At 44.8% G+C, this 25,136-nt stretch overlaps 1 protein-coding gene across 1 annotated transcript in view; it reads right to left on the bottom strand.

Annotated features, from left to right (window-relative positions):
* The window catches only part of PRICKLE2 (prickle planar cell polarity protein 2), a 115,716-nt gene extending 92,552 nt beyond the window's left edge, over positions 1 to 23,164 (bottom strand). The window contains exon 1 of the mRNA XM_034997735.1: positions 23,006 to 23,164. The gene's annotated coding sequence lies outside the window, so the exon portion shown is untranslated. The remainder of the gene's footprint in view (positions 1 to 23,005) is intronic.
* Between the last annotated feature and the right edge of the window lie 1,972 nt (positions 23,165 to 25,136).

Here is a 25,136-nt window from a genome sequence, read left to right as displayed (position 1 = left end):
AATACCACTCTGTCTTGATCACTGTAGTTTTGCAGTAGGTTTTGAAATTGTAAATGTGAGTCCTCCAACTTTGTCCTTGTTTTAAAAAAATTGTGCTAGCTCTCTTGGGTCCCTGGCATTTGCATCATGAAATATGAATTTTAGAATTAGCCTGCCATTTTCTGCAAAAAATCTAGCTGGGATTTTGATAGGAATTGCACTGAATCTAGAGATCAACTTGGAGAATATTGCTATCTTAATATTAGATCTTCCAATCCATGGACAAAAGATGTCTTTCCATTTATGTCAGTCTATTTTAATTTCTTTCAGTGCTATTTTGTGCTTTTCAGTCACAATCTTACACATTTCTTGTTAAGTTTATTCCCAAGTATTTTATTCTTTTTGATGGTATTATAAATGGAATTGTTTGCTTAATTTCATTTTCAGATTGTTATTGTATAGAAACACCAACAGTACGTGTACATGGATCTTGCATCATACAATCTTACAGAATTCGTCTTTTCAGTTTCAAAAGCATGGTGTGTGTGTGTGTGTGTGTGTGTATTCCTTAGGATTTCCTATATACAAGATCATGTCATCTGCAAACAGAGCTAGTTTTATTCTTTCTTTTCCAGTTTGATACCTTTTATGTCTTTGTCTTGCCTTCTTGCCCTGGCCAGAACCTCCAGCACAATGGTCAACCTAAGTGGCAGTGGCAGACATTTTTGTCTTGTTCTTGATCTTAAGGAAAAACATCCAATCTTTCACCATCAAGTATTATTTAGCTATGGGCTTTTTGTAGATGCCCTTTATCAAGTTGAAGAAGATTCTTTCTACACTGGTTTGTTGAGTGTTGTTGTTATTGTTGTCATCACAAAAGGGTGTTGGGTTTTGTCAAATGCTTTCTTCCATCTATTAAGATGATCAGTTGGCTTTTGTCCTTACTCTATTAATGTCTTGTGCCTAAATTTTGACACCAAAATGTACTCAAGAAACAAAATCAGTCTAGTTCAGCCAACTCAGGCTTGTCAGATTTTCCCACTTCCTGCTTTTCATCAGATTGAAAATATGCACAGACAGAATGCACACTTGGATCTGGTTTGCATCTCCAAACTCAAAGAGGTTTCTTCCAAACCCTGGCTGCTACTTTTAAAAATAGTCAGAGCCCATTTTAACAGTAACTCTTTAATTAACCAGCTACTGTAAAGAAGTCAGGGGTGTTAGGAAGTGGTCAGGGATTTTTCCCTCCAGTTATTTTTATACCAGTTAATGACTTAAGGGAAAAAAAAAACCTCAGTGTGTTTAAGCAACCTTAGGAAGCTCTTTGGTGACTAATGGCTTATACTAGAAAGCCATACTTTTCAAACAAAATGTAGAAGAATTGTTCACAAATTCAGTCTCCAGAATATTCATCTGTACAACCCATGATTCAGCAGTGCAGGGAAGCAAGTGTAATAATACAATATTTAATGTTTAATGGACATAATCTAAGGAACTGAAGCTCCAGAAGAAGAAAAAAGAAGAAAACAAAATACAGAATTACAGAACCAGACCCAGAATGAATCTCACTGAGCTGAACTATGAACAGAACAGAGAAAGGGGAGAGGGCTAAGGGCCAATTTCGTCACCCAACAACTATCAAGCACCTACCACGTGCCAGGCACTGCCCTTGCACTCAGGAAATCTAACCAAAACGAATAAGGGTCTCTGCCTTCCTGGAACTCGAGCAATCCCCTTAACAAATAATTTGATCAAATAGCATATTAAAGATGCTAAGCGCTAGGGAATATAAGAACAGTGAAGCAGGATGAGGGCGATCTGAATTGGGGAGGGTGCATCTGGCTTATGTATACCTTACACCTGTGAGCCCAGATCTGTACACCTGCTCACCAAGAAAGAAAATATCATCCCCATTTTCCGGAAAAGAAAACAAAGGCCCAGAGAGATCAAGCAACATGTTCAAAGTAAACCCTAACTGGTGAACAGAGACCCAAAATAGGATTTACCTGATCCCTGAACCTCAACAGCTAACTGCAGAAGGCATACCTGATCCCAACCACAAAATACCCTTCTGCCCTTGAACAACAAACACATTCAGAAAAATCAAAATCAAAGAGAAAGCAAAGAAAAAAGAAAACAAAATGGTAAATCGAAACCATGAGGACCTCATGTGTTTTCCCTGCTAGCTGCTTGCCTTCCACTTCTCATTCATAATTAACAGGCACTCCCGTGGCAAGGCATTTTTATTTGCAAAGAATTTTCAATCTCTGAGTGATTCCATGACAGCCTTTGGAAAGACTAATTTAATAACCCCTGTTTACAAATGGGGAACCCAAGGCCCAGATGCTCAGAAAGGAGCAGAGGGTCAGAGATAGGCCAAGAGGATTTATCTTGATCCTCATGTCTCTCTCCCCCTCTTGGCAACACGTACACAGCAACACCCAACAGCGCTCTCTTTCAACACACTGATTAAAGCTTTTCAGGAGTGTGTGGGGAAATATATTATTTGGCTTAAAAAAAAAAAAATCTATGAAAATAGAACCTGCTAGTATAGCAAGATTTCATAAAAAAAAAAAAACCAAAAACTAACCATATAAAGTGTGCATTGGTTTCATTCTGTCAGAGTTGACATGTTACCTGCACATAATTGGGTTTGTGAATGACAGGTTTCCAGGGAAGAAGGCAGGATTCCAAGAGCAGTGATGCGGCATTCTCCTTCCTTTCCTCCCTCTGCCGGGCAACCACCCCTGCAACGACCCGCCCCCCTCTCCCCCCACCATCCAGAAGTCGCAGCTATTAATGTATTTGCTTCCACATCCAGAAGCCACGATCTGTTCTTCCATGGGATACATAACACTGCCAGGTGGAGGCTCTCTTTAACTATCTCAAAGTACTCTGGTCATCTGCGCCCTTGGCCACACCATTTGGAGAATACCTAATTTATGCTAATTAACTTACCTACCTTGCTGTGGAAGGGTTCATTATAAATAGACTGAGTGCCTGTGGGTGGGTGGGGGGGGGTCTCATCTTGGAAATGTTGACAGGTTATTTACAACACTGATCCCGGAACCACAATGTCTTGTTTTGTGTGAGAAGTGATAGGATGAAGGCAAAAAGGGATCCTCCTTTATAATGCAATTCTGACAAGTTCATGTCCTAAACTGCAGGATTCTAGATTCAGATGGCATCGTAAACATCATTAAGTCCTTTTTTAAAAAATGGCTTTCTCTCTTTCACCCTCCCGCTCCCTTTTTTTAATGAGTGGAAAACATCTTTTGCAAAAGAACTCCTATGTGAAAACTCGATATATAGAACAGAGCTGCCCCAGTTGATGTGAGGGAAGGAGGCCTGACCTCTCTCAAGCTCAACCTGCTTTTCAAACTCCAGGCATTTTCCTGGCCCTAAGATCCCAAGAACATAAGTTTGGAAACCAGCATACTTCCCTCGACAGCTCAAGGTCATTCCTAGCACTTAGCAAAATGTGAATTAGATGCTCAACATTCGGATAGATGATGGAAAGACCCCCCCCCCCAAAAAAGGAGGCTATCAATGGCTTTCAAAAGGCAAACAATTCCTAATCATGAAACTCTGCATATAAATAATTATTCTAGTCATGGGAAATTACATATGTGGTTGCCAAGACATTACATGGAGATGCTTGGGGGAGGAGTCGGGTAACCCGGCGACTCAGATTTGATAGATCTGAGACGGGGCCCAGGAATTGCATTTCTCCCAGCATCCCTGATGCACACTCAGAGGACACTCTTCTGTCGTTGGTCTTCCAGTTAGAAGGGAACACTGGGGTCAGGGAATGGTCTGAAAACATGTGTTCTACCCACACACGTGATAGTCTCAGGAACCCTGGGCAACGTACATTTTTAAAACTGTTCCAGGGAACCTATGGTGATCCCTCCTGATGGCCGTGTCTTAGACTCTGACATCACTAAGCCCACCTGTCACTCAGCTGGGTACCCAATGGGGCACGGGTGTAAAAAGGTGCTGGAGAGAGGCATTATCACATCAGCCACCAGGGGGGTGTCTCATTGCCAGCCCTGCCATCTGTCCTCCTGCCTTCCACCTCCCCTGTGCTGTGGGCTTCTCTGTCCCAAGTCCATGGCCATGGCCAGATCAGGTTCGGGCCACTTTCATGCAAAGGGTCAAAGGGCAGACTGCTTAAAGGGCAACTCAGCCAAAACACACACTAAGTGACTGATGAGGAATGGGCAACACTGGCCCCGTGGCCACGCCTCAGGCTGCCGAGCTCAGAGTGGGAAAATACACTTTTGTTAAAGACAAAAGGGATAAAATTACCCAAAGTCTTCCATAGTTTTTTGCTAAGTAATGGATGTGTCCTCGGTATTTGAATTCTTCCATGACTCCAGCTCATGGAAGGCAAAAAAATAACTTCTTTTATTCTTAATAAGAGGAAAAGGGGAAACCTTTTTCTCCTTATTATAAAGTTACTGGTTCCCTACCCTTAACAAAAAAAAAAAAAAAAAAGGGAGCACACAGTTAATGGAGAAGAGAATCAGGAATTGCAGATAAGCAAGAAGCGAAATATTTCAAAACACTCACAATCCCAGGGATAATCACTGTTAAACAGAAACAGCTGCTGGTCCTCTTTTTTTCCCTCGTGTTAAGAAACTGGAGACCAGATTTCATTCTGTGTGCTCCCCATCAGCAAGTACCAAGAGACAAGACTGGCCTGGAATGACAAGGCATGAGCCAGAACACCCACACACGTACACACAACACTCTCGGCAAAGAGAAGGGCATTATTCAATCCAGATAAGTGGGTTTGTTCTGATCCAGTGCCCTGTAACAGGATTAGAGAACTTACTTACGTAGCAAGGAAGATGCCGGCAATGTGGGAAATGCATATATGTTTATGGGTATCGCAGAGTTAAGTTAGGTCCGTCAGATAAAAACACATCTGAAAAACCAGATTTCAACAGCTATCGACTTTCAATTTTCTGTGCAAGTGGGGAGAGATGGGGCATGGATAATTTAAAACCACTAAGCCCTGGCTGTGAATTGGGTCTTTGTACATCAGTCACATACTCTCAATGCTCCAGCAACTGACATCACTTCAAACCACCTGGAGGATCCACCCTGGGCAGGACGGACTCGGGAGGAGCTGGGCAGGAGCTCGACTTTCACAGTCTGCTCTGCTGTCCAATTTCCTTAAGTTTCCAATGAGAGCATCAACTTTTCACATGCATGCAAAGAGCCAGCCTAAAATGAGGTGAACGTTGTTCTGAGTTCACTGTCCCATGGGGATACCTCCCCTGGGTGTCCCTAGGGGGTAAATAAAAGTGTGTGGGGTGAAAAGAGTTTTTACTGGGCTGCAGGCTGCCCCAAAGTCAACAAATGAAGAGACAGTGGGTGTCGTTAGCAGAAAAGGCATCGAGATGCTGTGTTGCAAGTAAGCCGGTAAGAACTGCAAGTGGGGTCTACCTGCCCTAAGATACGGTTGACATAATCCTGTCGTGAATCAGGCAAAACTGTCAAAATGGAGCTCCGACACAGAACACCAGCTGTTTCCCTCCAAAACTGCACAGGTCACATGACTAGATAACCTACGCGTGGAGCTTCTGTTCCCACCTTCTGCATCCTTCACCAAACACACGTGGAGGATCAGAATGGCAGAAAGGAAGACAGGCAAGAGATACATGGGCGGAGGCTGGCCTGAAATGAAGTCAGGATGTTCCAGTTGGTGAAACTGTGCCCCAAAGCAGTAAGGGCTCAACATGACAGTTCTGACCCCCAGGGCCCAGGCTCCTGTCTCTCCACTCCAACACCTGCTTTCTGACCCGAGGACACCAGGTAAGGGTGAACATGGTGGCTACGTTTCTACTACTAGCATAATTTCTCACATTTATGGAGGATGTATAATATTCATATGATCTTTGCATAGTTTATCTCATTTATTCATTCTCAGCAGTCCTGTCGAGTTAGCATTTGAATCCATGGCACAGATACAAAATGAAGGCTGTCAACTCGTATGTGACTTCACTGAAGTCATACAGATGAGAACCTATGCTGTCTGATTCCAAGACAAGGGATCTTTCTACCCCCTTGCTGTAAGCAGAGTAGCCAAATCTTCCTTCCTTCTTTTTTTCCACGCATTCTTTCATCCTGCCATCCATCCGTCTGTCCATCTGTCCATTCATCCGTATCCACCCATCCATGCAACCTACCCACCATCCAAGCAGACAACCGTGAATGAGCATCTACAGTATGCAAGGTGCAGTACTAAGATGCTGGACATAGAGCAGTAACCAAGACATACAGCAGCTTCAATCTCATGGAACTTAGACTCCAGTGGGGAAGGCAGACAACAGGCAGATAAACAAATAGGTAAACCTGCCATTTGTAGCTTGTGGTAAGTGCCATAATGGAAATAACAGGGAGATGAAGAAGAGAAGGGCTGAGGATGGGTCAGGATAGGCCTCCCCGCTCCAGGGACATCTGAGCTGTGATCAGAACACTGAAGAGGAGGCCACTCTGAGAGAACCCAGGGGGAGCGTTCTCCAGGCAGAGGAAAGCAAGCACAAGGGCCCTGAGGCGGGGAAGAGTGCAGCCCGAGGCATTCTCAGGCCTGGTATGCGCCTCCCCTCCCCCATCACTGCCTCCGTGACAATGACCACACTGGATGAGCCACTGCCTGTCTCAAAGCTCAAGCACAGATGGGAAGTTCAGGGCCGGCAACATCTAAGTGTGTGCCTCAGTTGCCCTGCCCTCCCTCATTCCTTTCTCCTTGAAATTCCCACGTCCCTCTGTCTTGATACCCAGGTATCAGCATATCCTGTTATTTGCAGCCTGACTGGCTCCTTCACTCCCTACCCCCAGCCACAATACTTCGTTCCCACCCCTTTCTGGCAAACACTCAGTCTGAATGAGGGACCCAGGCATGAAGCTTGACACTTGCCATGTCTGGAAGCAAGATTCCTATCTCTGTGAGAAAGGAAAAATGGTTTCCTAATAAACCCAGAAGCTAAAGGGCAAGACCGTGACAGGGCCAGCTGGGTAGGAGGCTGGTGTGTGCTGAGAGCCAAGACCATGCTGCCTGGCCCCTTCCAGCTCCCTGCCCTCTGCCTGGGCTCCAGCGGCTCTGGCCATCTGCACCAAGAGGAGCTTCTCTTTCCCAGGTGCTGCAAAGGTGGCAGAGGATAATTTTCAGTGTAATATGCCAATTCATATTTCCATGAGCAAACGTACCCAGCTCCCTACTCTGAATTTATCTTGTAATTTCTGAGCAGTGGAAACACATTCCCTTTGAAAAATAAGCCTCCTGCATGACCTCTCTTAGAAAAACTTCTTTTCGGCCACCTGGGTGGCTCAGATGGTTAAGCGTCTGCCTTCGGCTCAGGTCATGATCCCAGGGTCCTGGGATCGAGCCCCGCCATCGGGCTCCCTGCTCCTTGGGAGCCTGCTTCTCCCTCTGCCTCTCTCTCTCTGTCTCTCATGAATAAATAAATAAAATCTTTAAAAAAAAAAAAAAAAGAAAAACTTCTTTGCAACCTCTCTTACCATACTTTGATTTAGGAGTATGATGTCTCAAACTGAGGGCCAATGCCTTAGATTGGCTGTCCCCATAATCAGATCCTCAGGAGGTATCTGAGTATAAAGAATCATAGGGGTTGATCCCCAGAAAGTCCTGACAAGGAAACTGAAAAGGGAACTGGGCGAAGGGAAGGATGCCAACATAAGGTGAGGTCATGAGCAGGCTGCAGCGTTGGACAACAGTGACCCATTTCGGTTGAGGAGCTATGGAAGATGGTTTGAAACACTCCTCAGAAATGTATCACTGGAGAGTCCAAGAGGCAGAGGTGGTTATCCACCAATCACAAACTGGGTGAGGACTGCACCTGGAGCCCCTTGGCTTACCCACAGGCAAGACGGGGACAGGACCCATGGGTCACAGTAAACTGGGCTGGTAAGTGCCAAGGGGGAAAAATATGTTTGCTGCAAGCAGCTTCATTTATTAAACAATAATTCACTGAACATCTATGTACTATACATCCCAGGGGGTATTGTGAGGGATTAAAATGAAACAACAACAACAAAAAACAAGAGTCCCTGTCTGACTGGGACACAAAGATATAGTCACAAAGAGCTAAACCATGCATACCAAAGTGAAGAGTTCTTTGGGGGAATACTGAGGAGAATGTCCTTGTTTCGAGGAGACAGATGCTGAAATATGATCAGGTAAAGGATGTTTGTCATTTATTTTCACACAGGTAAGCTAGAATATTAATAAAAATATGCATGTGTGGGGAGAGAGAGAGGGACAACATGTAGCAAATGTGGCAGAATGTTAACAGAGAAATCTAGAAGAATGTATAGAAGTTCACTGCACTGTTCTGGAAACAACTATGTAACACTGCAGTTTTTCAAAATAATTTGTTTTAAGACAAACCAACTAGAAAGTCACTTTCTGTGACTTTGCTGTTAGGAGGGTTATTAACAGAAAACCTACCATGTGTCAGGCACTGTGCTACAGAGAGCTCCTGGTTACCAAAGAGTCAGGGAGGGCTTGAGGAAGCTGGACCTAAATGTTGCCACGTAGGAGGATACTAAGCAAAAAGAGAAAGGAGAATATTCCCAACAGGTGAATAAAAGACATGGAGGTGGGAGAGAACACGGTGTCATCAAGATATGGAGAGGAGTCAAAGATGGCGGCAAGAGGGCAGGTGGAGAATTACACACAACAGTCCATGTGAAGGAGTGTTGACTTCATTGTAAAAACGTTCCCTGGCCAGTGAGGAATCTGCCTACCAAACACACAGCTAGCTAATTCAGCATCATAATGAGTACACACAGTGAGCCCTCAAAGGAGAGGAGCTTGGCCACGGATGGTGTCTCCATGGCAACACGTGCTACCTACATCACTGCATCCCCAGGAAAGGCTATGGGTATCTAGAGAAGCTCTGATTTCCTTAGCTGCCTGTCAGACCCACTGCTCTGTGAAGAATACACCAAGGTAGACAGAATGGTTGCTCTTTCTGGAAGAATTCTTCAACTTCACTTTGTCCACATGCTAACTGTGATTCTATGACACATATATTTTGCTTCGTTGGTCACTGAGCAGAGTAAGTTCCAAGAGCGCCTCCTTTCCAGATGAGTCCTTCAGGAGAATAGTTTCTGAGGAAGTAACTGCAAATTAAATTCTAACACTCACCTCCAAACTTCATGGCAAGGACCAAAAGACTCCCCAAAGTATCTCTTTGTTTGCCTTCTTCTTCCATGCCATCTGCTGAACTACTTGTCTAGACTCTACCTCCCTTGTAGAAGAAGTTGGCTAATCTCAGGAAGACAAGATCTGAGGCATTAAATATTGATTGCCTAAGTACTTAAAGGCAGGACCTAGTGCAATGCATGAAGATCTTAGATTCTGGAGGCACACTGACTTGGGTTCAAATCCTAACTCCACCATGTCATTGACTTACTGCTAGGATTAGACAATGAATACACACAGCATGCTTCAGGTGTGAAACCTGACTAGTTACCAGTATGTCACGTCCTATGCTATGTGGGAGGAAAGAAAATAAAACAAGTAAAAGCAATCATGATCCCTGTTCTCTAGAAGTTAATCTAGACCCTACTAATGTATTCCAGTTAGGATAGAAAATAGATCAATGGAAAAGAGGGAGCAAATAAGTCCTTTCTATAAGTCTTTATTAAACACCTACTATATATTTAAAGGTGTGCTGGACTAAGCAAGTAACTTGATTACTATCCTTACCGAAGGATTACTTAGCTTTAGCATGCTTTTAATATTTCAAGGTCACACAAATGACCTTCTTTTCTTACCAAAATACAATAAGATAGAACAGATTACATATTAAATTACTGACCCCTGGACTAATCAAGCACTTTAGAGCATACCATGCATTTTACCCTTTGAATTACCTTTTTGAACCTCTACAAGGTTAATGAGAATAGCAAGGGCTATTATTGCCCTTTTAGAGATAAAGTGAAGCTCAGAGATGCCAAGTGCTATGGCTGGGAGTGTCTAGAACCCAAAATACTTTTTTTTTCCTGAGCAGGGGAAGTAAAGTCCATTCGGTTCCATTTCTAGGGTATGACTTCCCCAACCTTCCTTTTCTTTTTAAAATTAATTTATTTGAGAGAGAGAGAGAGAGAGAGCACTCATGTAGGGGAAGGGGCAGAGGGAGAGGGAGAGCGAGAATATCCAGCAGATTCCCCACTGAACTTGGAGCCTGACAGGGGGCTTAATCTCACGACCCTGAGACCATGACCTGCACTGAAATCAAGAGTCAGACATCAACTGACTGAGCCACCTAGGTGCCCTCCAACTTTTCTTTTTAAGAAAATATTTTCTGATTGTATGCTGGGTACTTTCCACAGTTCCTTATTCAATCCTCAAAGCACAGTACGAGATGGAAATTATCATTATTATTCTCATTTTACAGATGGGAAAACCAAGGCTCAAAGCGTTTCTGGAACTTCACCCCAGCTCCCATGGCCAGGAGGTGATGAAAACGGGAATCCAAACCCAGATCTGTTGGACTCCAGAGCACTTCACCAAACACCTGAATGCCTTTTTGATGCCCTTTCAGACTGACGGCACTGGTCCCCTAATCCATGTAAAACAAGTTGTGCTTTTCTCCGTGTTCACATAGAGACCCCCAAATCATTGGCAGGTCATAGGAAATTCTTAAGTGGCTGCTTATTAATAACATTTTCAGTTTATGTTAGGCTGCCTTTCATCCAGGGGAACTCAGCCAGCTCCACACACAGAGAACCACTGAAATCCAGCCATTTCTGGTATGGCGGTGGGCCAGCTGCCAACAGCATCCCTCAGGGGCTTGGCTTGCAGGGATTCTGGCAATGGTCACACCCTTCAAAACTTGACAGGGGCCCTTTAATATCCGTGCTGAAGGGCTTGAGGCAGAAACTTCCCAGAAATCCATGTTCCTCAGTGAATGAGGCCAAAGGATCAAGACAACCCCGGCAGATTTGGGAGACAAGAACATCAAGAAACTGGGTGTTTACCAAATACCGAAGCTGGAAGTTAAGCCCCTCGATTCGGGTTGAGTCAGACACAATAGGGAAAGATGTTATGTTCAGGAGAGACCTGGCTGCAGTCAAGTCCAAGGGAAAACAAAACAAGTTTCTCAGGGTTTCCCACAGCGGGAGGCTAGGCAAAAGAGGCAAGATGCTGACTTCCCTTCCATGGAAGCTGGATCCATGGAACGGTTTTTGTGGTTTTGTTCTGAGCCACAACTAGTTTCCTCATTCTGCAGCACTGAGAGGACAGGGGGAAGCACACAGAAAGAAAATAATATTTCCTAGTTTCATATTTTATTGGAAAGAAGCCCTTGATGGATTGAATTCACATGGTCTACAGGAGTAAGGGTTTGAAAATACTTAAGAATTTGTTATATTCAGATTTTGACAAGGTGATGGTTGAAGAATGTATGCCCCCTGGACGTACCCCCACCCCCAAAGCCTATTGGAAATAGCCACACCCACACACTTTTGGCATAGTTGTCACCATGAACAATGGTCCAGACTGTGGACTTCCTCGGTGCATGGATGAGTCTCGGTCATTTCTTCATTAGCTCTTCTCACTATTCCTGCCTTTACTCTCGTAGTCCAATTCACCACAACCTCCTGCCTCGGCTATTGTAACAGCCTACTCTTCTAATTCCCGGCTCCCAGCCCTGCCCTTCTAGAATCTATTTTCCACCAGCTGTTTGTTTTTAAAACAAGAGAGACAACACTCAAGTCTCCTGCTTAAACTGCTGGTTCCCAATGCAATCAGAATGAAGTATACTCTCCTTAACCTTGGCCACAAGATCCAATGTAATCTGCCCCCTTCCTCTCTCTCCAACTTTATTTTGTCCCACTCTCCACAGAGTCTACTGTGTTTTAGCTACATTGACCTTTAATTTGTCCTCTGAACTTGCCAAAGCCATCCTTCTCTTAGGATCTTTGCAGAGGCTTTTCCTCTGCCTGGAACATCCTTCCCTGCACTCTTTATGAGCTGGCCTACTCTTCACCATTCACGTCATTCAGACTCACCTCCACCAAGGACGCTCCAGAAAGTAGCCCACTTCCTTCCTTCTCATTCACTCGCTGTTCTATTACCCTTCAATTTTTTTCTTAACATTTGTCACGCTCAGAAACTCTTATTTGTCGATGTCTCCATTACGCTTTTCCCACTATAATGTAAATTCTACAAAGTCAAGGAGCTTATCTTATATCTAGAACAATAAGCATTCAATAGGTATAGTCTTTAAAATGTTGAATCTTTAATGCCCAGCCCAGAATCTAGCTTGGCAGTTCTCAACCAGAAGGCTCTGAACCTTTCATGGCCATGCACAAGATTATGACCGCTGTGTAAAATTTTCTTTCCTTTATACTTATTTTTTTGCAATAACTGAAAATGTATATTGTTACCATGATGCCAGAAATGTAGAGTGTGAGTCTACTATTCACACAATCAGTAGTATGTCATCAAAATCATACCAAAGAAACACTGCCTTTTTCCTGGATTAAATGAAAGTAGGCAAAGAGGAAGGTAAGGGCAGAGAAGAAAGTATTTATTGTTGAGAATGACTGAGAATCGAACCATAACTAGAGTGTAATTTAATTCTGTTAAGTGTATTGCAAAATGTCAAGTTTTTGAAAGAATGCCTTGAATATACCGAAAGGCTGAAAACCCCTGACCTAACCCGAAGCAAATGTTCAAAAAATTGTTCAAGTGTTAAATGAATACTAAAAAGTCTCTGAAACACAGAAGAAACAAGGACTGCCATGGCCTTGGCACGTGAGACTGCAGACCTCAATTTACCCATCTGTAAAACGAAAGAGATACAGGTAATTCTCCTCTGTGGATCCAGGTATCCACAGACCTTAACATTAGCTCTTGGGTAGCCATGCAGAAAAGTGGTGTGCTTCCTTCCACAGAGCAGGAGGAGAGTTTTTTCCAGTCACTTAGTAACCTTTAGAGATTTTCCTGGATGAGGTTACAACCATCTACCACCTAGTTTAGCAGTTCTTATCTTTTGGGTTACTTTATGTCTTTAGGAATCTGATGAAGGCTGAGATCCTCTCCCTTTAAAAAAACACACACACACACGAAAAACCCCACATATATACATTCACAGAAATTTCTGCATTTAATTTCAAAAAGTTAATCAATTTTTGCTGGTCCTTTGGTACTCCTGGATTCCAAGTTTAAAACACCTGGTTTTGAGAACTGGTTGAGCATAGAAGGCCCTCTCTGCTAATCCCCACAGGGCCTGAGACAGCGCCTTCCATGTTGCTGATGTTCTATTTCTCACTCTCTTTTACAAATTCAAAATAGCAAATGATATCATAGTTACCACTTAGGAAGCCGAACCTTAGCAATTCAATGGTACAGAATTTAAAACAACTTTTAAGCATGGCCAGGGAAAACCACAGTGGTGTTTAGGCAGCAGCTCAGGCAGCGGAACTGACAAAGGGAAGGGAAGGCAGGTTTAAGCCAGTCTGATCAGTCGAGCCCAGTGCTTAGGTTGCTTTCCATCTACTCATCTTTCAGAAGCCATTCTAGCAGGAACCCGAGCTCCCGTTGTTGGAAGAGGAATATGTGAATTCTTTGCTTTGCATTTTCACCCCACTTCCTAATGAGGCAGGTGTTGCAGTGTCCTAACCTGCACAGAAAGCATGAGAGACGGGTGGGGGGGCTCACTGTTCCAGCCGGTGGCAAGCATCTAGTCTAGACCAGCTTTCCAGGCGACTTCTGACATGATGAACTTAAGCGCAAGGAGTAAACTTAAGCAGTCATTTAAACCGACTCCTGATTCTTGATTGATAAGCTGTCAGGGGACAGGGCTTTAGCCGAGCACTGTGCAGTTGCTGAGCCAAAAGCAGCCATTTCCTCTGCAGGGTCACCTACCCAATGGCTGAACCGCCCAGAGGATGTCTACAGAAAGCAGGTCATTGTAACGTGGGTATTCCTCCAGGAGCATCATAGCAGGAAAGCTGGAGAAAGACTCTATGTTCACTGGTGATGAAAAGTGACAGGAACCTTAAAAACGCTCACCAAATTAATCAGAACAACAGGATGCATATCCCAGAGAAAGCAGAAAAACTCTGTTAAAACTTGAATTAACTAAAAATTCAATGAACTCAGACTTTCAATAGGCCTGCAGCTTGTCCACTTTGGGGAGGGAAGAATAAAATGTGGAGCACGTGGAAAACAGAATCTCTTCCTTGCATGTCTAAGCAATTAGGTGTTTAATACATAGTTAGCAAACTGAAAAGAGAATCAACCTTCAGGGAGTTTTTAAGGGTCGACATTGTGTGCAGGTTAAATCCCTTGGGCCAACTCCAACGGATGGGTACGGGCTGCCTGGCGTGGTGGGTTGAGAACAATTCAAAGATTCTGTTGGGATGTGATGAACAGATTGTAGGGTTTCATCAGTGAGGTCTGCAAGGGACCAGGGAGACTGGGGCCTGGTGATGCAGATGCCAGGCATTTGCCACGCTAACTCTACAGTCAGGATGTTTCTAAGACCAGAGTTCATACATGGGTACACATTCACGTAAGAATAATTTTCCCAATGCAAGCTGGTGCAGCCACTCTGGAAAACTGTATGGAGGTTCCTCAAAAAGTTGAAAATAGAGCTACCATATGATCCAGCAATTGCACTACTGGGTATTTACCCCAAAGATACAAAAGTAGGGATCCGAAGGGCTACGTGCACCCCGATGTTTATAGCAGCAATGTCCACAATAGCCAAACTGTGGAAAGAGCCAAGATGTCCATCGACAGATGAATGGATAAAGAAGATGTGGTATATATATACAATGGAATATTATGCAGCCATCAAAAGGAATGAGATCTTGCCATTTGCAACGATGTGGATGGAACTGGAGGGTATTATGTTGAGTGAAATAAGTCAAACAGAGAAAGGCATGTATCATATGATCTCACTGATATGAGGAATTCTTAATCGCAGGAAACAAACTGAGGGTTGCTGGAGTGGGGGGTGGGGTGGGAGGGATGGGGTGACTGGGTGATAGACACTGGGGAGGGTATGTGCTATGATGAGCGCTGTGAATTGTGCAAGACTGTTGAATCTCAGATCTGTACCTCTGAAACAAATAATGCTATATATGTTAAGAAAAAAAAAAAAGAAGAAGAAGGTAGCGGGAGGGGAAGAATGAAGCAGGGGAAATCGGAGGGGTAGACGAACCATGAGAGACGATAGACTCTGAAAAACAAACTGAGGGTTCTAGAGGGGAGGGGGGTGGGAAGATGGGTTAGCCTGGTGGTGGGTATTGAGGAAGGCACATTCTGCATGGAGCACTGGGTGTTGTGCACAAACAATGAATCATGGAACACTTCATCTAAAACCAATGATGTAATGTATGGGGATTAACATAAGAATAAAATAAAATAAAAAAAAATAAAAAAAATAAAAATGAGGGCAGTCACAGTAAAAAAAAAAAAAAAAAAAAGAATAATTTTCCCATCTGAAGAAGACTGCCGCTAGCTAGCAGTCAAATAGAAGCTTCTGGGGAATAACAGGGAGGAGTGAGAGAAGAAAGCAGACATATGCTTATCCTGCCAGATCGCAGCCTGGTGTCCAGTGAGGTGACAGATACCAAACTCAAAGGATGTTCGCAGTCAACCTCTTATGGCTTCCACTGGAAGAACAAATTCACTGGGAATTCATGTTCAGGATAATAATTTACATGGCTGCCATGTCCTAAACCACAAGAAACATGCAGCTGGGCAACGCTGCTCTTCCTATCGAGGTAGAAAAGTGATTGGGTATATTTTCTAAATTGGCAAAAATAAGACAGGAAACTAACTTGGATTTCATTGCAAATAGCCAAAACCTCAGTTAATCAGAATGCCCCATCCTCTGAATAATCCTCTTAGGGAACATTTTTTGGGGGACTAGCTGAACTACCTACAACACAGCAAACACCTGTGCTCTTCAAAACTTCACAAAGCATTTGACTTTAATTTACATAAACTGGAACATTTGTCACTTAAGACAAATACAACGTTATCTGGAAAACACTTCATCTACCTCTTCTAATTTCAGGTGTCCTAAATACTTAGGTGAGCATACCAAAGAAATGAATATATTTATTTATATGATATGTTTTGTGTAAAACACACACACATACACACAAGTAAGTTCCAAGATCTTTCCCATCTATCATCTTTTTTTTTTTTTTTAAGATTTTATTTATTTATTTGACAGAGAGAGGCACAGCGAGAGAGGGAACACAAGCAGGGGGAGTGGGAGAGGGAGAAGCAGGCCTCCCGCCGAGCAGGGAGCCCGATGCGGGGCTCGATCCCAGGACGCTGGGATCATGACCTGAGCCGAAGGCAGACGCTTAATGACTGAGCCACCCAGGCGCCCCTCCCATCTATCATCTCTATGAGCTGTGAAGGCTCCAGGCTCAGATGGTACAACTCAAATCCCAGGCTGACCATTTATGAGCTGTGGACCTTGGGCAAGTTATTTAACCTCTTTGTGCTTAGCTTCTATAGAATACAGATGATAACAGACTCTACCTCGTAAGGTTATCACGAGTATGAAATAAGATCCAGCACACACAAGAGCGAGCACAATGCCTGGCATTCGATGTTAGTTATTATTTTTATAACTCTGTAGGAGAAACTCCATAAGAGCGGAGTGATTTCTTTGAGGTTTACTCAAATATATAATTGGGATTAGAACCTGGGATTTCTGAATTTAGTTAAATTTTCTTTCCTCTGCAGCACTCGATGCCTGTTAGAAAGGTGGCTAAGAAGGAGCAGCATTGGCATAACCAGGGAGTGTGTTAAAAATGCTGAGTCTGAATTTTAGCAACACCCCAAGGTGTATACACATTCGACCCAAGCAGCCTTCCTCTCTGGCACTCTGTGGGATGCTTGCATACCTAACAGCCCCGGAGGGCCTCTAGGAGTGAACGAGCAACACCAACACACGGTGAGGTGCATGCACCCCCTCTTCACTAGTGTGAAACGTCCAAAGGTCAGATGTTTCTCCAGGAAGCTCTAAGTCATTCTCTGGAGAGCTACTGCTTCTCATCTTGCAGCACATATTCACAACACAGAGGGGTCAGGTCCTGATAGAAAACCTGACCTTTTAGTTCTCTGCGCCAGAGCAGCCAACGGGGCAAATCACACGCCTCCACCGACAAGGCTGAGTTCATTCTCAAAGTTCACACTCATCAGGGTCGGTGCTGGAAGAGAACTTATAGATTATTTGATTCAGGACCTTCATTTTAGGGATGAAAGAACAGAAGCTCAGAAAGGGAAACACATACGTTCTGGTTAGAACCTGATGTGCATGCAACTAGGGGTGGAAAACCAACAAGCGTGGCCCCTCTCTCTCTACACTCTGACTGGGTTTGCCCACGTTCGCTTACAATTTTAGCACGGCAGAACTTCCCACGCTGCCTCTCGTCCACCCAAGGGCTGCTTCCACTGGCCTTTAGCTTTTACTCCTCACCTCAGTGTGTCTTTTTTTTTTTTTTTAAAGACTTTATTTATTTATTTGACAGAGAGAATGAGAGAGAGAGCACATGAGAGGGGGGAGGGTCAGAGGGAGAAGCAGACTCCCCGCCGAGCAGGGAGCCCGATGCGGGACTCGATCCCGGGACTCCAGGATCATGACCTGAGCCGAAGGCAGTCGCTTAACCAACTGAGCCACCCAGGCACCCCACCTCAGTGTGTCTTAACTGACTTTCCAACCAACCTCCCTTCATTCTAAAAGCCGCATTCAAAACCGGAGTTGACGCCACTGTGTTCTGTTTTAGGTCTGACAAATTCTCTTCCGTGTTTCTTCTAATCTTATCAAAAGATGAACTGAAAGGATTTTGAGGGGTGAATAATGAGATGTTTCTCAAATGAGAGATCCACAGAAATAATCTAGGAGGTAAAGAAAAAATATTTACAGTGGATGTTATGGTAAGAATGGCAGACATTATTCAGGCTTTGGGTGATGATTATCCTGGGTTTGAATCCCAGTTTTACTCTTTACTGTCTGCATAACCTTGGGCAAGTCACTTAACTTCTAGGAGTCTTGGTTTCTTGACTATGAAATAGAGCTAATAATCCCTAGCTGCGTAATTGCTGCAAGAATTAATAAGGCAAGGTATGTAAAGCACATGTCAGCTAGCACAAGTAGGTGCTCCATCTCTGATAGTTATTACTTTTTCTATACATTCACACAAACACTAACACAAAGACTATAAACAGATACACAGACAACCAAAACATACTTACACGTACACTTACAGCTACTCTGAAAACCTATCTGACCCTGTGACCACAGAAAGTATGGTTGTTTCTCAGCTGAGTTCTGGAACTTTCCTGAACAAGCATCTCTGAGGACTCACAACTGATGAATGGATGCCAAGAAAAGAGCTGGAAAAATGGCATCCTGCCCAGTTGAAATAAAATGCTAAGAATTCTTGTCCTAGTTACTTTTAACCCTGGATGGGGCTGAATGACATTTGCAAGGTTTGATTTCAGGAGCCCGGGAGGGGTGGGGGCTCTGAGGCCAGTGGCGCTCCCCGTGTGAGAGGAATGGAGGCAACGCAAGTCAGCCATCTATCATGAGGCATGCGGAGTGCCAGACTGTCAAAGGTACCAACCTGGGCTCCATCTCTGTGCCACATTCCAAGGACTAAATGATGCCTGTGATCCCTCCAGAGCCTCAGGATTGGTTTATATATAGCAGCTCAAATGCTAGAACCAGGAAGAAGGGGGATACCAGAAATCCCATTCTTCCTTCCTCCTTCAGGTTCACTCTGCTGTTCTGAGGCAGCGGGATTTGGGTTAACACTTCCCCATGTGAGGCCGGCCCCCACTTCCAACCAGTAAGGCTTCTCGATTCTGTGTCCCTTCTAGTGTCGTATCTCCTCTTGTGTGTCAGTGCTCAGAAAATTTGAGTCTTTGGTTCAGCCAACCTGATTTTTCCAGACTTTATGGCCAAACATATACTGGAAGTTTACCATCTATACCCAGGTGCATATCGTACTTGAAAACGTGCTCTTTTTAATTAACACATTTTTCAAAATGGTCCATGGTGCTCTGGTGGAAAACATATACTGTGTTTAGCCAGCAGTAAGGTTTGAGGATTTAAAATGGCTGCACTATGAGTTCTGTAGGACAGATGGGGAGAGGAATTTCTAGCTGAAGGAGAACAGAGGCTCCTGTCTTTGAGTTGCAACTTCATCCACAGGGAACCTTCAGCTTTACACTTTCATGGTGGATTGGAGATTGCTCTGATATTGTCCCAGCTGCTTCCGTATTCTGGCTTCCCTCCTCCCCTCCTCCTAACTCCTCCATCTAGTCCCCCCCCCCCCCCCCCCCCTTTTCTTCCCTTTCCCCCCCCCCCCCCCCCCCGCCCTTGTCCCCAGGGAAATAACAAAACGAGCAAGCCTTGGGCTTCAGACTCCAAACAAAGAGCTGGCTCCAACAACAGGCCAAAGGAAAAAGAAAACCTAGTCTCCAAACTCAACTGGCCAAGCCCCCAGTGAGATTTTGGAGGACTTAGGTTGCTGGAAACGCAGTGTGATCTTATCCAACATTTTCTTTTCTGCATCATCCAAACATGCGTGCAAGTGCACGCACACGCACACACGGACAAGGCATACAAACAAGAAAATCTCATTAAAAATCTTCACAGGTTGGGACCAGAGCAAAGTGGCAAGTGTCAGTTATGAACATCAATGAGGGAAACCGATTTTCCCAGGGCCTAGCCCCAAGGCTTCTTAGTTCCCCACAGTTCACGGTCACCAGCAATTACCTGATTTTTAAATACAACAGTTGGGGAGAGAGGGAAGAGAGAATGGTTTTCACGGGCCTTCAGACACAAAAGAAAAGTCCTCGGCCAAAAGAAAGCCACAATCCTGCCTGAGGGACAGACCATTTTCATTGGGGTGTGTTTGAAAACAACAGAGACTTGAGAGAGGACCATGTCTTGAGGCTTCTGAAGAGAGACATTGCTGCTAATTCAAGGCTGGCAGTGCGGTGCTGGGTGGTTAAAAGCTCTTTTCCAACTCTGAGCCTTTGGAATCGATGTGTAGTAGAAGCAACATTCTGCTAGGTCCCAAGCTTCATCACCAGTGTGTCATTTAAGGTAAGCGCCTTTCCCTCTGTGGCCTTAGTTTCCTCCGTCAAATGAGTATTTAAACTCCTACCTCCTGTTGTGCATAGGTTGAGACTAAATGGGAAATATGAACATTATCGGCACCAGAAAGAAAATCCAACACCTTGCAGGTACCAAGAATTGGTCAAGGACATCACAGCCACCATTTCATGGCCATGCTATGTGTCCAGGGGAACGGATTTCCAATTTTCACATAAGGAAACCAAAGTTCAGAGAGGTCAGGTAACTCTCTCAAGATCACATACACCAGCAGGAGATAATGGAGGTGGTCTGCTATCAAGGTATAAATATAAATCTCTAGGCAAAACACAACTGTCCTGAAAACCCATAGAAACCAAGAATGACCAACTCCCAATTCTGAGTCTCCTAAGGAAAAATTTTCTGCAAGACTCCTCTGGCTCCTTTGGTCACTTTTCATTTGTCCTTCAAACCCCTACGTTGGAGCTCCACTTCACCTAAATTTAAAAGAAAGATGTTGAGAAGAAAGGGAAAAAAAGAGCTGTCAAACTGAGTGACTAAAGTACATTCACTGGCATGAGGCGCGCACTCCCAAGTCTGGAAAAGACCTATCGTGTCAGCGGAGACCAAACACGGCCTATTCCTTTCTTCACAGCGCGTCTCCACACTGGAGCCACCCACACGGGGACATACACGCTAGCCCTGTGACTTCTGAGGACCCAACCAGCAGATGAAGCCCACATCCAAAGGCCTCTCCGGATGGAGGAAAAAAAAAATGCAAAGTGTCTGCACTGAGCAGAAGAAAGAAAAGGACTGCCTCTCACATGCAAAGTTGGAACTGAAGAAGAATGTGAACAGAAATCCAGAAATGCGTCAATTCCAATTTGGATCCCACAGCTTTCTGCATGTGACTCGTCAGCTGCCAAAACAGGAGACCTTCTTTCGGCATGTCTGAGCCGCAGCTAGGGCTAAATGATTTTCGTGATGCCATCCGGTCACTCTGAGTTCTACAAAAAACAGTAGCCCTGGATGATGCATTTGATTCTGTCAACTCGATCAATAGGGTGGAAAGTTCACCTTTGCCACCAGTCACAGCCCTCTGCAGACAAATGGATATAAACATATTGCCTTTCCGGTGGACCGTCTTGTTTTTAGCAACAGTGCTTACGCCGATAGTGATAAAAAGGAAACAATGCCAGCAGTAACAACGGCTAGCATTTACTGAGCATGAGCCCCATGGCCAGCACTGCGCTCCGTATGCCCTCTCACTAAATCCGTGTGCCTAGCACACTGCCTTTAGGTCCTACTGGTCTCCCCATTACACAGACAGGGGTCAACCCTCAGAGAGGTGGCTAGCTCTAAGTGTCTTCAGTGTTGTCTGAATCCAGAGTCTGTGCCCTCGGTCAGCATCCTTAAACAGTGCCTAACCTCTAAGTTCCCTTCTCATGCTTTAGGCTTCCATAAATGCATCTTCCTTCCTACATTTCTATTTATTCCCCTACACTGCATGGCGAACCTTTACAAACCTGCCATTCCAAACAATGCTATTTTATTATTTCTGGCTGCCCCGTGACTATTTATAGGCCGAAATGCCCAGTGGAGCCAACATGTTTTAATTTAAAAAAAGAACTTCCAAGGGGAAAGAGCATCTAATGGAAAGGCAAAACCTTTACAAGCACTCAAGGAGCCATTAAAATCCAAATTTCCAAAATATGGTAATTCTGTCAAAGTTGTGACTTACTCCGGAGCCCAGGGGGATACTCATCCTGACCCATCTGTGAAAGCCATCAGCAGCCAATAAACCTTCTGGGGAGCAGGATTAGAGCTGCCAATTCGGCCTCCAGCAAGGAGGCCAAGCTGCTTCGTTTAGTGGAAGTCTCACGGAGATGGTTTAAAACAGTCTCTGGGAAGAGATGTTCCAGCAAAGCAAATCGCAGCCTCACAAGCTGCAGCTTTAGTACATGGCAGTCCAGGCCGATACATTCACGGCACACTGGAGCCCTCCCCTGACTGTGGTCATGGATGCATGGCCTGGAAGCAGAACTCTCTCGCTGGGGAAATAATATATGTGCCTAAATTATACAAGAGCTGTGCTTGGACCGGCGGATGGCATCGCATCTGGTACAGATCACTTACCCTGGTGTGATTTGGCCCAGCCCAGCTTATTTATGGTTCATTAAAGTCCCGTCGGACCCCAGCATATTCTAAGACCACACAACAAAGAATAATGGGATTAAAGATCTGGATTTCATCGCAAGACCTCCACGGCAGATTAGTAATGCTACGGCTGGTTTTTGGGAAACCAAGAGTGAGGAGCACTAACTAGGAGCACTCCTCCAAGAACCCGATGTCGAGAACACACTGAGTCATGTGTTTCAGCCCGGCAGTGCAGTCATCTTCGGGAGCTCTGTCACCATTTCCAACATGAAAGCACTGGGTATAAGTCAACCTAAATTATTCGAGCACCATTTCTTTTACCTGGAAGTCTCAGCAAAGTCCTCCTTCCCCAGACCCTCTAACGGTTTCTGACATCCTGAGCAGAAATGAGTACTGTGCATGAACACTAGCAGGTGTTTGGTTTTTAAACCCTCCCCCCGCTTATGATTATTTTTTTTAAAGATAGCTGCACTTCTTCCACAGAACTGCTGCTTCTAAAGCAGGAAGACGATGACGGAAGCGTTTCTTCAGGACTCCCTACAGCTGTGACATGTCACTTTGCAAGTGAGCTTTCTAATCAGCATTGAAAAGGTAAGGTGCCAGAGGACCACTAAAAATGTCACTTGCCTAAGATAATGGAGCTGTGATAACCCCTCCTCATGCAAATCATTTACATCCAGCTTTCTCATCCTCCCTAGAAAATACACAGTTTTTAAATATGTGAATTAGAACAAAATTCTTACCTATCTCCAGGGAGGATAAAATGCCCAGTTTCAGGGGGCCGGGGGAAAGCTTCCACCAGACCCTCTAAGCTTGTCAATTGCCACAGTTCACTTTCTCCCCAGGTCTGGCTTCTAAGAACGTAAGCAAGACCGCAGGCAGCCAAAGCATCTTCTTCTGGAAACCCTTCTCAAAATCTAGACCCTTCCAGAAGCCAGAAGCAGGCTCAAGGCGGAGCTGCTCTGCACGCGCTCAGGGAAAACAGCACTGCTAGATGGAGACCCTGCTGGGCACCCACCGAGCAAGGAAAAAAAAAAAAAAAGTGTGACTTCTACCCTTCCTTTGCATCCGACTGCCTTCCTGAGAACCCAGCTTCTCAATCTGCAGGAAGTCACGGACCCCGGCTTCAGCGTCACCAACCGATCCCGAGCAAGACCCGGGGCGACCAGTCAGCTGGTCGCAGAGCCCAAGACACGGAACCAGGAAATGTGCAGCTCGGCCAAAAAAAAAAATAATAATAACTGCCGTAGGAGAGGCTGGTTGGTGCCGGGAGAAGTCGCTGTTGCAGTGCCCGCATCCTCCGCATGCTAATGAAGCCGTGACGTCAGCAAGTCAGTCGCGGCATCTGGCCGTCCCGTCCTGCTGCCCAGCACCGAGATTTATTTACACGTAAATTAGGCTCGCCTTCCAAATCAATAATCCCCAAGCCAGGGAGATGGGGGGGAAAAGCCTTCTCGGGAAGCAAAGGCCCTAGCTCTGCAACCCCCCGAAGGAGTACAAAAATATCACACGTAAGAAGACAGGCTTTAAAGATATACACCTTTTTTTTTTTTTCTTTTTTCTTTTTAGAGGCTGTGCTCTTATGTGCCGGGGATCGGATCTGGGCACAGTTATCAACCTGAGAGCCTGTTTTAGATTATATGCTGCATCAACCCAGGAGTGGAATCCAAGCTTGTTTTTTCCTCCCCGCCCCCCCAACCCTAAAACTGTGTGGAGACTTCAAATGCCTATACTTTCTTTTCTCTCTTTAACTTTGATTTCTCGGTGTTTGCTGGCTGGAGACTACGTCATCCTTGAATTTTTGTGCATGGCGGAAATTAAACACAAGACTGCTTTCCTCAGGTGCTTGGGTGATGAATTAGTCATTCCCTCCCTCAAGCCCTGACCCTAGCTCCTCCTGAGTATAAGAGATGACAAAGCATAAATCAGCCCAGGGGTATTTGAGGGCCCTTAGACCCTTAGAGAGCACTGCTTCCATTTCTCCATTTTACAGATTACAAAACTGAGGTTTGAGTAGAGGAGGGCTTTTTTCCCCCACAGTCACACTGGGACTTCAGCAAGGATAGGCTAGAACCATATTTCCTGAATCCCAGACTGTAACTTCGTTAAACACGTTTGGGTCTCTAATATCCCATTCACTGCTCCAACAGAGGCCTATCCAAGCAATCACCAAGAAGGAACTCCACAGAGCTGGGGAGTCCTGGGTTCGAATTCTTTAATTTCTGCAAGTGATGTGACCTTGGACTAGTAACTTAACTCCTGAGGTCTTCAATTTCTTCATCTGTACTGTCCCTTCATTCAAGAAATATCTGTGGAGCACCGTACTCTGTGCCATGCACTGTTCTAAGGACTAGGTACAGATACGTTTGCTCTCTCCTAGCTCATATTCTAGTGAGAGCAGGGAAGAAGTATTGAATGCAACTGTAGTGAGGATTGACACAATGTCACACTCCATAAATAACAGTGATTTCTGACATTCTGGATGAAGTCAGAAAAAAATCACCAAGGCCTTCTTTCCACTAGGATGGTCATTGTTTCTATCCTCTATTTCCACGGTCACCTCTTCTTCTTGTTTAAAATCAAGTGTTCTTTCAATGCTGCCTATGCAGTATGCTGGGCCAGGCGAGAGGCAAGCGCAAGCCAACGTTCTCGCCCCTGTGCTTGTGATAAGGAAGTGCTGTGGGTTCCTTAGGTGGAGGCTGAGGGAGGGGCTGGGGAAGCTGGGAGAGAGGTGTATTCTATCGTGCACAGAAGCGTCCCCCAGGACAAAGCAGCCAGCCCGGCTCCTTGCCCACACTCCTCCGCCTGAAGAACCCACTCTGATGAGCTCTGCCCTTCCAGTGGGAGTTCCTGAAGCTTCAAATGAATTTCTTT

This window comes from Mirounga leonina, unplaced genomic scaffold, assembly GCF_011800145.1.
Source record: "Mirounga leonina isolate KUSES-001 unplaced genomic scaffold, KU_Mleo_1.0 Mir_94, whole genome shotgun sequence".
Classification (NCBI taxonomy): Eukaryota; Metazoa; Chordata; class Mammalia; order Carnivora; family Phocidae; genus Mirounga; species Mirounga leonina.
This window is presented reverse-complemented; position numbering and strand designations above follow the sequence as displayed.